At 38.7% G+C, this 15,467-nt stretch overlaps 1 protein-coding gene and 1 non-coding gene across 3 annotated transcripts in view; both read right to left on the reverse strand.

Moving 5' to 3' along the window:
- The window catches only part of PLCB1 (phospholipase C beta 1), a 747,552-nt gene that overhangs the window by 45,679 nt on the left and 686,406 nt on the right, over positions 1-15,467 (reverse strand). The gene's annotated exons all lie outside the window — the stretch shown is intronic.
- On the reverse strand, positions 3,316-3,519 carry LOC135277091 (small nucleolar RNA SNORA73 family). Its single transcript, XR_010344692.1, has one exon. It is a non-coding gene; the product is annotated as a small nucleolar RNA SNORA73 family (small nucleolar RNA).

A 15,467-nucleotide genomic window follows, 5' to 3' on the forward strand; every position in this document is an offset into this window, starting at 1 on the left:
GACATTGGTTCTTTTTGATTCTACAGCAGCCTGTGGCTTTTTTTTTTTTTTTTTGAGACAGTCTATCACCCAGGTTGGAGTGCAGTGGTTCGGTCTTGGCTCACTGCAACCTCTGCCTCCCAGGTTCAAGCAATTCTCCTGTCTCAGCCTCCCAAGTAGCTGGGATGACAGGTATGCACCACCACGCCCAGCTAATTTTTGTATTTGTAGTAGAGGCAGGGTTTCTCCATGCTGGCCAGGCTGGTCTTGAACTCCTGACTTCAAGTGATCTGCCAGCCTTGGCTTCCCAAAGTGCTGGGATTATAGGCATGAGCCACTGTGGTGACCAGTAGCCTGTGGCTTTTGGACTCAGACTGGGACATCTGCTCTGCAGATTTGCTCTGCAGATTTTTGACTTCCCAGCCTCCATAATCACATGAACAAATTCCCTTGCAATATACCTCATACACAAACATATGCATGCATGAATATCTCCTATTAGCTCAATTTCTTGGGGGAACTCTGACTAATATATCTCCTTTCTGGAGGTCACCTTCTCAGTAAAGTCTTCCATAACCATCATATTAAAACAGAAAACTATTCCCTATCCCTCTTTCTTTCTTAATTCTCTGTAGTTTTTACTACCATCCAATATGCTATAACTTTACCTCTTTATTTTATGTATTGCTTGCCTATGAAAACTTAATGGGAGTAGGGATTTTTGTTCATCTTTCCCCTCACTTCCTCCGACTTCTCCAGCATGAAGAACAATGCCTGGCACATAGTATATACTCAATAAATATTTGTTGAATGAATAAACTTGAAAAGAAAGAAATTTTGTTCTGATACTTTTTTTCTGAGCTTTGCAGATTTCACACACACAACTCACAAGAAATGTGGTTGCAATGGTCTGCATAACTGCCACAGAGAATATTCCAGAAGGATGTGCAAGAGCATGGAAGGGAAAAAGACCTTTCAGGTACCTCACCTGGGAAAAGCAGACATTAAGGAAGGTACCAATAAATGGAGGAAACAGAATTCATTGTTAGCTTGTTAGTTTTGTATGGCTGCTATACTGACTTACCAAAAATTGAGTGGCTTAAAACAATAGAAGTATATTCTTTCACAGTTCTGGAGGCCAGAAGTCTGACATCAACATGTCAGCAGGGCCACATTCCTTTGGGAGAATCAGTTCCTTGCTTCTTCCACTTTCTAGTAGCTGTCACCATTCATTGACCTGAGCTTGCACCACTCCAATCTCTTCCTCTGTGGACACATTGCCTCCTCCTCCTTTTCTTTCTGTGTGAAATCTCTCCCCACCTCACTCTTCTAAGGACATACACTGATATGGTTTGGATGTGTCTCCATCCAAATCTCATCTTGAATTGTAGCTCCCATAATCCCCATGTGTAATGGGAGGGACCCAGTGTAAGGTAATTGAATCATGGGGGTGGGTTTTACTCATGCTGTCAATACGTCTCATGAGATCTGATGGTTTTATAAAGGGCAGTTCCCCTGCACATGCTCTTTTGCCTGTCGCCATATAAGACATGCCTATGTTCCTCCTTTGCCTTTCACCGTGATTGCGAGGCCTCCCCAGCCACGTGGAACTATGAGTCCATTAAATCTCTTTTTCTTATAAATTACCCAGTCTCTGGTATGTCTTTGTTAGCAGCATGAGAACAGATTAATACACACATCACTGGATTTAGGGCTCACTTGGAAGGCTCAAGATAATCTCCTCATTGCAAAATCCATACCTTAATAACATCTTTAAATATCTCTTTTCCAAAGAAGGGAACATTCACAGGTTATAGAAAATAGGATAAGGACATGTGTTTTTGGGGACCACCACTCAACTCATAATGGTGAGATAAAAAATTGGATTTTATCATGATTCCACAATGACAATCTTCAAGGTTGTTGTCTAGATGCTAACATGGGGGCACTTTGTGAGGGATGTGGGCCTTTGTAATCAAGACAACTAAACCCTAGCAGGGTTCCCTCAGGACTCAAGCTAATTGAAATTAATAAGTAAAGTTTTAAACAGTTACTTACTATAGTAAAGATATTTTTCAGGAAGCCATGTGCTGAAAGCAAGACCGAGCATTTTTTTAAGACAAGGGAGTCAGCTGTGGGTCAGGCTCTCGATTCTGATTCTTTTCTCTCATTTCTCACAGTCTTATGATAGGGATTCTTACAATCTGGCTCAAGAGTTATCATGTGCTCTAATCCACACAAAGGCAACACATTGCACTTTGCACTCAAATTTTTTAAATGTTATCTAGGTCATCTCTTAAGTAATCTGTTAAGCAGCACAAGGACATGTGAAGAGATCCAAGTTCAGAATTTCTGGCTGTTTTTCCTGGTGCTAGTCTCTACATCCCCTGACTGTATTTTCACCTTTCCCTGGCATTCAGGAGGCCTGAAACTTTTAAATGAAATTTAATTTGTTTAAAGCATTATAATGAGAGGTTTTCATGACCAAGTGTTCCACGATTTATTGAAATATCCTATATAACCCTCCAGTTCCCTGAGTAAGTATAAACAACTATTCTATTTAAATTTTAAGACCGCTATATTTTATTATAGCCAGCAATAGTTTCTTTTTGCTGTTAGAAGTGGAACCACTCAAGTCTCAGACCTTACCATTTCTAGGTCAATAAAATGTCTATTAAAAGGTCCTATGCCAGTGGCATGTAATATCTACTGAGTGAATTCATAGTCTGATTCTGGCATTAAAAACCCTTTGAAAATTAAATTTTCACTATTCTGGGCACCCTGCCTATGGGATAGCCCTGCTACGTGAGACGTAGTAACAACAACAACAACAAAAATTAACCTTCAACTGAAAATGGGGAAGTATTTGTGAAATTCATCTCAAAAATTCATTTAGCAAAAAATGACTAGCTGGTTATATTTTAAAATATTATTTTAAAAATAAATAACATGGTGTTACGTGTCTGTAGTCCCAGCTACTTGGGAGGCTGGGGTGGGAGGATTGCTTGAGGTCAGGAGTTTCAGGCTGCTGTGAGCTATGATTGTACTACTGCACTCCAGCCTGGGTGACAGAGTGAGAGTCTGTCTCTAAAATAAATAAATAAGTAACAATGTAAACTTTCATATTTGGGGGCTTAGTTTTTAGGAAAAAGAGGCACATTACAATAAAAGAAACTGCTGTGATTTATTCACCATCTCAATATCTAAGGTATGGCCTGAGGTCTTAGTGATGGACTTCACAATTTCTTAAAAAATTAATCAATTAATACAATAAGACAAAGCAGATTTTTCTTAAACATGTAAGACAAACTTAGATCCAGATTGGGTGCTCTAGAGGGCTGTTTCCTGCACGGTTTATCTCCTCTATCACAGTCCACAGGACTCAGAAGTTGTAGGAATATGCAGGTGCAGACTTGAGGCCCAGCTTCATCTCCAATGTCATGGAAAGGGACTGTACATCATGGGGGCAGAGCCCTGTGCTCCCTTATGCCACTTGGACACAGCCTGGGGAAAGTGACCTCCTGGGTGTATCCACATTGGAGACCCCACTATTTCATCATGACCTGACTTTCATACTGATGACCTCAAGACACTATACACCAAGGCCAAATAATCTAATTAGTAATAAGAGCAGGGCGTTTAGAGTGATTTCAAAATAAGTATTGAGAGAAAGAAGGATCACCAGTTAACATGTGGTCAACATCCTAATGCAACTTGATAGGACTGTCCATCATGTAGCTGAGAGATGTGGGAGTCAATGAAACAGCGAGGTTGCCTTCTCCTCTTGTCCAGGGTGCTGTGAATTTAAGCAGCTGTAATAGACTGATGGCAGTGATGGCCTCCACCTGTGAAGATCAGTGTGCTTCTAAAAGCTATGTCTGAAACTCAAGGGATTCTGGGACTCCCTGAGAAATCTATGCAAAATCTGGGCTAGAATATACATCCTTCCCAGACATACTGATGCCAGCCTTCAGATAGATTTTACTACAATTAGTACATGGAGACTCATATTCAGTAGGTTCTGATGAGATGCTTAAATTAAAAAAAAAAATGTTTGTAAAGTTTACCTTCATTTGGAAAGAGTATTTGATCTGATATATAAAGGGAAAATGAAGTAATGGGTAAGTGGTCCTGATTGTTTTCTTTATCTTCCTAATCCTTAACCAGGGAATATTCTTTTTCCACCAAATGTGTATTGGGTGGTCCTTACCTATGCTTTTTTCTCAGAGACATAAAAGCAGAATATTGTCATTTCTTGGATTATAGGAATAGCCACCTAATAGGTTTCCTGGTTCCCCTCACCAATTCATTTTCCCCATCACATTCAAAGAGATTCTGCTAAAACAAAAACTGGAGCATGCCCTCTAATGGCTTCTCTTGTCTTCTGGATAAAGCTTCAAGCCCTTGATAGTTCTTGCAATGGTCTTGCCTGCTCTGGCCCCCTTATGCTCTCCCTCGGTCTCAGCTCTTTATCATAATGGACTTCATTCTGATCCTTCACTAGTCCCTTTGCCTCAGGCCAGCTACATCTGCTATTTCCTCTGACTCGAACCCCCTCCTATGACTTCTAGGAGTTCTCATTCCTACTTACACATCTATTATATTGCCTTAAGCCTCACATCCTCTGCAAATGATGTTCAGTGAAGCTAAGACTCTGTTTTATATTATTAATAGGCCATCTCTTGGACCAGCAGTTATAAATCTAAGACCGCTGATATTGTAAGCACTTTGAAAAGAGATTTAGGATTATATATGTAGACAATTTGAAGCAATTATCAAACATAGGTTGGCTTCATAATATTTTCTGACAGAATCATCTCTTTGGTACTGGATACTCTATGTGCCAAAAATATCCATCACGTCCAAAGCTGCCACTGTGTGCTTTGGAGCTTTCAAGAATAATTTCAAAATCCTTTTAGTCATGCAGATTTTTATTCCGAGTACTTTTTATTTGGTTTTAAAACCTAATGATCTATATGTTGTTAAACAGTTTGTTCTGCCTTCTCTATTCTTTAATATTAAGTCAAATTAAAGAAACAAGACACATCAATGAGAAATCCAAATGTCAAAATGCCTGATTTTTAGCTCCCTTTGGCTAGAAAAGATCAGTCCATGGACTGCTTCCTGGCATGCAATGTCAGGGCTTTCTGTACTGAAGCAATGAGAAGTCTTCAAATCCATCGACAGAACATTCCAGAAAGCATCTCTTTACTGGGGATGCACAGAAAGACAGTAAAAACCAAAGCATGTGTGTAAGGATTGGGCTCAAAAATCCTTTTAAAATCTAGAAGTCTAAGTGTTCATATTCTATGCACGAAGGTGTTCATCTGAATTATCCCCTAGTGGGCAATGGGCGGAACTGTTATGGGGAGGTCAGTGGGCACACGCTGAGATGAGGACTTGCATTTGTGCCTGACCCTGAGCCACGCCCAAGAAAACTTGGACAGCACTCTTTTGGAATCACAGACTTTTCCTGATGATTTACTCTTCTGAAGACAGTTCTGCTTACGGCTAATGCTGGGGAATTAGAGTCTTACATGAAGTGTATTCCAGGAGGATTTGTTTTCCTAACATTTTATTATGAAAATCTTTATACATATAGAACAGTTGAAAGCATTTTACAGTGGACACCCATATACCTACCACAAAGAGTCCACCAGTAGCACTTACCATACTTGCTTTAGCATATATCTGTATCATTTATCCTTTTGGGTGCATTTCAAAGGAAGTTGCAGGTGTCAATACAAATACTTTATTGTATGTATCATTAACTAGGATTCATGAGGATTAAGAAGGGGGCTCTGGGCTGGGTGCGGCGTCTCATGCCTGTAATCCCAGCATTTTGGGAGGCTGAGGTGGGCGGATTATGAGATCAGGAGTTTGAGACTAGCCTGAACAACATGGCGAAACCCTGTGTCTACTAAAAATAGAAAAAGTAGCCTGGCGTGATGGTGCAAACCTATAATCCCAGCTACTCAGGAGGCTGAGACAGGAGAATAGCTTGAACCCGGGAGGCGGAGGTTGCAGTGGGCTGAGATCATGCCACTGCACTCTAGCCTGGATGACAGAGTGTGACTGACTCTGTCTCAAAAAAAAAAAAAGGGCCCTCTGCAACAGAAACATGATTCTCTTTCTCAAACATTAATTCCACTGGGCCTAGGAATTCCCTGGGTGTCCCTTAAGGGAATCTATTCAGGACAAAACCATGCATTTCATCTCTTCCTAAAGAACTACTTACACATATTATCAGGGAAGAAAAAAAAGGTGTTCTTTCTCCCCACTCCCCATACAATCTTGTCCATCAACATTATCAAGTGGGTTGGCAGGGCTCCCTAGAGTGCTTTGTCATGGCACCAGTAAATTCATAGGTAAAGAAAACACAATCCTAGTTCTGAAGAAATTCTCAATAGCCCCTATTCTGATAGGGAATGACTTAATGAAGTTCTTGTGTGTATTTAAACCTGGCCCAATAAGAGACAATATATTCTTATTAGTGAGCTCATCCTCAGGAGATGGGAAGAGATGGTCATAATGAGAGCAGATTGAGTCTGGATTGGCTCAGGTCCCAATGCAAAATAATTTTCCATTGTCATAGGCATTCGCCTAAGAGAATGTTAAAAAAAAAAAAAGATAATTGGGATTGCTGTCAAGAGGGTAAGTAAATTTCCTTGTTTCATATTGTTAAACTTTTGCGAAGACTTAATTTGCCTTTTGACAATGGGGAAGATGGTGAATTACAGAGAGAAGTGAGCTTTGGAGAGTATCATAAAAAAACCTGCAAAGACACTGAGAAAGCTGAGGGTTTGATAGAGCCCTTTGGATACATGTTAAAGGCTATTGCCAATGTTTCCAGAACTTTCACCCTGATCCACCATTAAATCCCCAAATGAAGGATATCCCAGAGCCATCAAATTAGGGCATGAATTCTAGATACACTTTCCCTTCTCCTTATTGACTTCATTTCCCAAAACTATACAGAATTTTTTTTATGAAACTAATATGTGATACTACTCTTTTCCTTCCTTTAGCTCAAGGGTTGGCAAACTTTTCTTAAAGAGCTGGAGAGTAAATATTTTAGATTTTGCAGACTATAAAGTCTTTGTCACAACTACTCAATGCAGCTGTTGTAGTGTGAATGCACTGACAATACATAACGGAATGGGCATGGCTGTGCTCAATAGAAATTTTAAGGACACTAAAATTTGAATTTCAAATGATTTTCACATGCTCTGAAATATTCTTATTTTGATTATTTTTCAATCAGTTCAAAATGTCAAAATCGTTCTTAGTGCACGGGCTGTGCAGAAAGAGGCATTGGCCTGGATTTGATCCCTGCTCATTTAGCACTATTCAATAGAACCCTCTGTGATTGTGGAAAAGTTGCATATTGGCACTGTCCAATGCCATAGCCACCAGCTACATGAGAATACTGAGCACATGAAATGTGGTTAGTGTGACTGAGGAACTGAATTTTAAATTTTATTCAATTTTTCAATAATTTATATTTGAATAGCCTCATATGGCTAGTGTTCACCACCTTGGACAGTACAGCTCCATAATTTTCTTTCCTGTTAACTTGAGAAAATGGTCTTATATCTTGCCTACATTAAAATGGACCCCCAAATCCTTTCCCTTGCTGCTTAAGTTATATAGCTATAACTCTGAGGAGATCACAGTTGATGTGTTACATACAAACATAGGGAAACACACATAGCACTTGCAAATACCCATACTGCATATGTGCATGGGTGCATACAATCCTGATATAGCTCTTCATTGGAATTCCATCACTTCCAAATTCAGTGAACAAATAATCATGGGGAAAAATGCTTACCACTTAGCAAGGATAGTCCCCTTCTATTCAATGTCTACTATAAAAATGCAGTATTGGATAATGAAAGCTATCATATAGGATAAGCTTAAACTTTTCTGGTGGTTTCCTTAGTTACTTGTTACAAAATCCTATGCCTCATTTAGACAGCTTGCAACAATAATGAACTTGAAAAACTGACCTAAGAGATGTCATCTTTTGAAATTTGCAAAGTGATAATTTCCAAGTAAATGACAGTACATAAACTCTAGGTCATCTTAAATCAAATCTCAGCACTTCATGCTGAGTTCACAGGTCAAGGCCAGAGAAGCTGACCAGTGAAACACAAAAGCATAAAATCACTACCATTGAAATGGTTTTGGTAACAATAATTTGTCATACCTGTAAACTCTTATTCATTATAAAATGATGCAATTATATTTTTCATCTTGATTAAACCTATTTAGGGTAAAATTTCTATCATCATTGGCAAAGAAGATTTAGATTTAACTAAGGAAATTCTAGAGTGAGAGATGAATGACAGTTGTCTGTCATGGGTAACACAAAACAATAAAAAAGAAGTTTAAGTTAATGGTGAGAAAATAAACATTTGCCCTTAAAATCCTAGTGCTGAGTTTAGAATAATCCCAGGCCTGGTTGTTCACTGAAAGCTCTCCATGGCTCCAGCTGAGGCCTTCTTTTCTTTGTCATGCTATATTCTCTCCACTTTCCTTCCATTTTTATATGTGTGATTCACAAATCTTTTATCTCCAGCTAAGACTTCTCTTCTCAATTCCAATCTGGTATATTTCACCATCTACATGACTTCTCTAGATGCCTGAAAACATCTCAATCATACTATATCCAACATTGCTGTCATGGCTCCCTCCCCTCATTCCCAGTTTGGCAGTTTGACACCTAGCCCAGGAATAGGTGTCAAAATCTACTCAGTTGCACAAACCACATGTCTAGGCACTTCCTTGACTCCTCCCTTTCCCTGTACCCTAGAGCCAATCCAGCTTCAGGCCCTACCTCTCACATTCTTCTACCTCTCTCAATCACCACTGTTACACACTGACTCCACACTGCCAGTGTCTCTTGCCTGCACTAATATAGCCCTAACTAATCTTTTGCATCCTGCTTGCCCCTTCTACCCTTTAATTTGCTACCCACCTCAATCAATAAAAATATTTTGAAAGCCTAAATCTGATCATATCACTACCTTCAGCCAGCCTTAAGTCTTATTAGGATAAAAGCCAAACTTGCTAATGCAGCAGCCAAGGCTTAATGGGTTTCATTTCTGTCTACCTTTCTGGCTCCATTGTGTATTCTATTCCTGATGCTCAGTGGTCTATCTACCATGACTCTTCAGTTCTTTGCACACACCATGGTCCCTCCTATCACAGGGACTTTGCAGGTATTATTCTATCTGAAAGGGTTTCTCTTCATTCACACACTCTTTCTCACTCTACTAGACCTTATATCACTTACCTAGTTAATTTCTACTCAACCTTTGGCTCTTAGTTCAAACATCACTTGCTCCAAGGTGTTCTGCCTGATCTTCAATCCCCTATACCTACCTCACTCAGTGATCAGTCTGGGTTTTCCTGGCACCATGCTACTTTCCTTCAGAGAACTTGTTTTGGTGTGTAGCTACACAGTTAGTTCATCATGTGATCATTTGTTTATTGCCTCCTTCTCTCCTTTTTTTTTTTGGTAAATTCCACTGAAGCAGGGACAATGTCTACTTTTTACAAAGTATGGCTTCCCCAGAACCTAGTTACTAGCATATTGAATACATTCAAGAAATTTGTAAATGGATAAAATGAGTACAACAAGGACCTGGGGATAGTGTAGGTAAGTCTTTGGTGGCATCTGGGGATGGGAAGGGATATAATGACAACTTTCCTTCCAAGCCCAAGCTACTCCAATAATGCTTCACCTCTGTGGCCAGTGTTGACAGTTGAACTCAATGTCCAGACGTCAACCAATATCCAGGATGTTATGGGGTGTGTGTTATGATTGGTTTACTAACTTATTCCTCCCTTCCTCCAAGTACTTTTTTATTCTTATTCTTAATTTTCTCCTTATCTCATATTCTCCAATTATTTTTTTTTGGATTTTTATCTTTCAGTGTTGTATGCATTATTATTTGCATTTCTTTTTCTGGGACCAAAACTACCTTTTAATAAATAGCATTTATAATTATAACTTATGAATCCTAATCCTTATTGTACTGCTAAACTTCGAAAGTCCAAGTTGAGAGCCCATCCTGGTGCTATATGACGAGCCAGTAGCCAGCTGGATAGCAAGCCTCACTGTCTCAGTATCATTATTCTTTTTTTTGCCCTACAGCTATCACATACTCTTTCTCATCCATTTCCTGCCATTCCTGAGTTCCCCTGAATTTCTGGGCATGCAATAAAATATAGATTAATGAAGCAGAAACAGGGCTCATTCAAATTCTAGCATCCAATGAAAATCGAACACAGAGAAAGCATGCAGCCAGCATTTAAACCTGTGCTTTAATATCTTAGGATTTACCATGAAAATATTCTTCTGGAACAGGTCCTGGGGTCTGTGCTTAGTATATCTACCCTTTTCCCCAGTGTCCCTTTTCCAGAGATATATTTGTATCCATCTGACATTGATTCATGCAGCCAGATGGCAAAGGACAGAGCTGGACCACTCTAGGCAATGTATGACCTACTTACAGGCCCAATAATCTGCAGTCTAACACTAAATAAAAGTATTGAGACTTTAAGTTTCAAAAAATGCAATTTTGTTTGTTGGTTCTCTTACATGTAACATGGACACTCTGGCTGGATGCATCAATTCCAACAAGCAAGGAGATAAGATGTTAAACCGATTCCCCAAGGCTGGATAGAGAGAAGTGTAGTGGGTGTCACTGCCAACCCTGTGAGATGCAGACAAAGCCACTGTGAATCAAAAGTAATTGTTTAGGAAGTGAAGGAACAAAACTACCACTGGCAGACAACTGTAGTGACCTTGTGACATGGTGGAGAGTGTCCCAGGGTATTTAGAATATGTAAGGTCTTCAACGGCCTTCTGAACTATCTAAAAGAGATGGTAAGGTATTCCTGTGTAGAAGGTCTTAGTGCCCAGAGGTTGTTTCCTGAAGGAAACGATATAAATCAAAGGGCTATAAACCGAATCAGAGCATTCCACAGAAACAAAGATGCCACTAGAGAATATGCCCTCACATGAAGACATATTAGTTCAAATGGTGTCGTTCAAAAATGGCCACAGGTATGTCAAATCAAATATTAATACCTCAATATGGTATAAGACTGGGTAAAGTGTATATGAATCGATCAGCAAACTAATATAATATGGTTGTCCCTAGGCTTTCATGGGGGATTCGTTCCAGGACCCTCTTTGGATGCCAAAATCCATGGATGCTTAAGTTCCTTTTATAAAGTGGTGCAGGCAGCTGAGTGATAACTCTGGCGGTGTGCCGTGGCTCAGGCCTGTAATCCCAGAACCTTGGGAAGCCGAGGCAGACAGATCGTCTGATGTCAGGAATTCAAGACCAGTCTGGCCAAAATAGTGAAACCCCATCTCTACTAAAAATACAAAAATTATCCAGGCACGGTGGCACATGCCTGTAATCCCAGTTTCCCCGGGAGGCTGAGGCAGGAGAATCACTGAACCCGGGAAGTGGAGGCTGCAGTGAGCCCAGATCGCGTCACTGTAACTCCAGCCTGGGCAACAGAGTGAGACTGACTCAACAACAACAACAAAAACAACAAAAATGGTGTAGTATTTGCATATAACCTTTGCACATCCACTAATACACTTCGAATCATCTCTAGGTTAGTTATAATACCTAACTCAATGTAAATTCTACATAAATTAGTTGTTACACTATATTATTTAGGAAATAATGACAAGGATAAAAATCTGTACACATTCAGCACAGACACCATTTTTCCCGCCAAATATTTCTGATCTGCAGTTGGTTGAATCCACGGATGTGGAACCCATGGATACAAAGGGCTGATTGAGCTGTAACAGGGAACTTTATAGAGACATCTCTGTTCTCTTTTGTTGACATCTTAATTTTATTGCAACAGATCAAAGGTAGAAATATCATTTCCTCAGTCAGTCTTGAAACTCAGAGGGGTCTTCCCAGCTGGGGTTTTCAATGACAGACCTGAGGAACTGTTTAGAAAGATGAGGGACTATTGTTTCACCAACTAATCCAGGGACTCGTGTTTTGCAGCTTTTTATTTTTTCTTTCTTGTGGAAACTCTGGCATTGGTGCAACGACTGCCTTTGTGTCCTAAAGCCCCCCTTACCTCTGATAGTTTCATACTTTAATCTCCACACTGGTTTCAGGCATCTCTATATAATTATTGAAGAAAAATGCCCAGAATCCTACCCACAGTATTTTGGCAACTTGGCCTCCAGATCATTTGGTTCCTGATTTCACTCTGATCTTCTTGGGCATCTGGAGGCCTGTCAATTCCCAGCACAGGGTCCTGGCTACCTTCCTGTTCACTCTGGATCCTCAGTATCTCTGGCTGGGCACAGTGCCTGACACATAGTAGATGCTTAATAAATATCTTTTGGATGAATATTTAAAGTGAAGGGTCTGAAATTTACTGTTTCCTCAATTAAAAAAATCAGTATATGCAACGTTCTATTTCCCAACTATTTAGTCTATAAAATATTAACTCATTCTATAAAATTGTTGAAGATCTACTCTATGCTAGGTGCTTGGAGAAATGACAAGAGATGTGGTCCCTGTGTGGGGATGAAACAAGTTATAAACAAGTAAGCACAGGAATATTTTCAGAATGACAGTGCCATACATTTAAAAAAAAAAAGGAAAGACAGTAGAAACTACTCTGCCATTTGAGAAAGTCTCCCTGCAAAGAAACACTTGAACCAAGAACTGAAGAAAAAGGTACCAGTGGGGAGATACCTGGAGGAATTGTGGCCTAGCAGCAGAAACAGCAGAAGCATAGTTCCATCTGGGGACAGACGAGCTGGAAGAGTGGGAGTATAGTGTGCACTGGGGAGAGGAAGACAGGGCCAGGCTGTGTAGACACCTGCTGAGGAGGTAGAGCTTGACATCTTCTGATAAACCCACAAAGCGCTCAAGCAGGATAGTGGCTTTATCTGAATGAGTTGAATGTCCACTTTTTTTTTCTTTTGAGTCAGAATCTCACTCTGTCACCCAGAGTGAGACTCCGACCAGAGTGCAGTGGCGTGATCTCAGCTCACTGCAACCTCTGCCTCCTGGGTTCAAGAGGTTCTCCTGCCTCAGCCTCCTGAGTAGCTGAGACTACAGGCATGCACCACCATGCCCAGCTAATTTTTTTTTTGTGTGTGTTTTTTTAGGAGAGATGGGGTTTCACTATATTGGTCAGGCTGGTCTCGAACTCCTAACCTTGTGATCCACCCGCCTTGGCCTCCCAATGTGCTGAGATTACATGTGTAAGTCACCGCATCCTGCTGAATGTCCACTTTTTATATGTAATTGCTGTTGATCAGTTTAACATAAAAAATTTGAATGATGTTGATATGAGAAAATATCCCATCAGTCAAAATTATAATAGAGTAAACTGATATGTCATAACTACACTCCTCCCTCCATTTTTTAAAAGTGCCTTTTAAATATATTTTGAAGTTAAAGAATTTTTCTTTTACCTCTTCTCAAAATAGCTTTGATCCCTTAAATATCGAGTAGACATAAAAGAGGGTAAAATAGTCATAAGATATAAAGAACATTTAAGCAATAAACACCTACTGACTAGTTTATAAAATCCTTTCTCTTTCCTTGACTCCTCAGAGGTAATGGCAGTCTTGAATTTGTTGGTTTATTATTCCCATACTTTAAAAATTATTTGTATCATATTTGTATACTAAAACAATATGTTGATTCATTTTGCATGCTTTTAAATTTATTGGATTGAATCATACTGTATATATTTTCTTGCCACTTGTTTTTTTATTTTGTTGCTGGAATTTATCCAAGTTGTTATGTGTAGCTACAAATCATTTATTTAGTTGTGTAATATTCATTTGTAGGAATAGATTAACATTGCTTTATTCTACTATTATAGATAGGTTCCTTTTCATCTCCTTTTCTAGTACAGAGAGTGTTGCTATGAACACTCTTGCACAACTCTTCTGATGCACATATGCAACAATTTCTCTAGGGAATTTCTACCTTGATGAAGAATTTCTGGGTACAGGACTGTACACTTTAAACTTAACTAGACAATCTCAAATTGCTTTTCAGAGTGTTTGTATCAATTTTTAGTCCCACCTGCCATTTACTGTTGTCGCAGATGCACCATATCCTTGCAAATCACTTGATATTATTAGACTTAAAAAATTTGCCAGTCTGAAGGCATAAAATAATATAACATTGTGGTTTAAACATGCATTTCTTTGATTACTAATGAGCTTGAGCCTATTTACATGTTACTGATCCTTTGTGTTTCTTCACGTCAGAAGCACCTGAGTTTTTCCACATTTTTCTATTATTTGTCTTTCACTTAATCTCTAGGAAATTCATACATAATAATATATACTATGTTACAATATATTACTATAATATAGAGTATATATAATACAATACAGTTGGCTCTATATCCATGGGTCCTATATCCACAGATTCAACCAATTGTGACCAAAAAAAATTTGAAAACAAAACAAAAATAAAACATAATACAAATTAAAACCAATACAGTGTAACAAGTATGTACATGGCATTTTAGATATTATAAGTAATCTAGAGAGGATTTAATATATATGAATAGGTTTTATAATATATATAATGCATATTACAATACATTTAAATAAATCACAATGTCATTTTATACCTTTACACTGGCATATCTGAGGAAATGTGTAGGAAGATGAGAAACCATTATTTAACCAACTAATCCATGGATTTGTATTTTGCTGCTTTTTAAATCTAATGATATTAAGTGATTTTTAAAGATATGGTGAATCTGGGACAATTGTAAACTGTTGGTGGTAGTAAAAATTGACAAAATCCTCTGGAAAACAATTTGAGATTATCTAAACTATTTTGTATCAGGGACTTCAGCATCTGCTGGTTTTGGTATCTGGGGTGGGGTGGCAGGGGGCATCCTAGAACCAATCCCTCATGGCTAGCAAAGGGTGATGTATAATACTAATTTTTGGTTAAGTTTTAAGTGTAGGAGTTATCTGTGTTTTTACTCTCTTCAAAGTGTCTTTTGATGAACAGAATCTCTTACCTTTAATTTAGCCCAAATTATCAATCTTTCTGTTAAATTTTGTTCTTTTTCTATATTGGTAAAGAAAACCTTCCGTTTCCCAAATGCACAAAGGTATTCTACATAATATTCTAAAGATTTGTAGTTTTATATTTTACATTTAAGTCTTGAAACCACATAGATATGATTTTTGTGTGTGAGGTGAGGTAGCAATCCAATTTAGTTTTTTTCCATATCAATAATAATATTTATGGCACCATTTATTGTAAAGCCTGAGTTTCCACATGTCCCAGTGCCATCTCACTTATAAATCAAGTTTTCACATCAGTGTGCATTTTTCATAGACCATTTATTTGTGCCAATGTTAAATCTGCCAATATCCCACCAATATCTTAATTACTATATAGTCACAATGATTTTTGATTTTTGATACATGA

Source organism: Aotus nancymaae, unplaced genomic scaffold (genome assembly GCF_030222135.1).
Source record: "Aotus nancymaae isolate 86718 unplaced genomic scaffold, 86718_ANA_hifiasm-v0.15.2.pri h1tg000029l, whole genome shotgun sequence".
NCBI classification, from domain to species: domain Eukaryota; kingdom Metazoa; phylum Chordata; class Mammalia; order Primates; family Aotidae; genus Aotus; species Aotus nancymaae.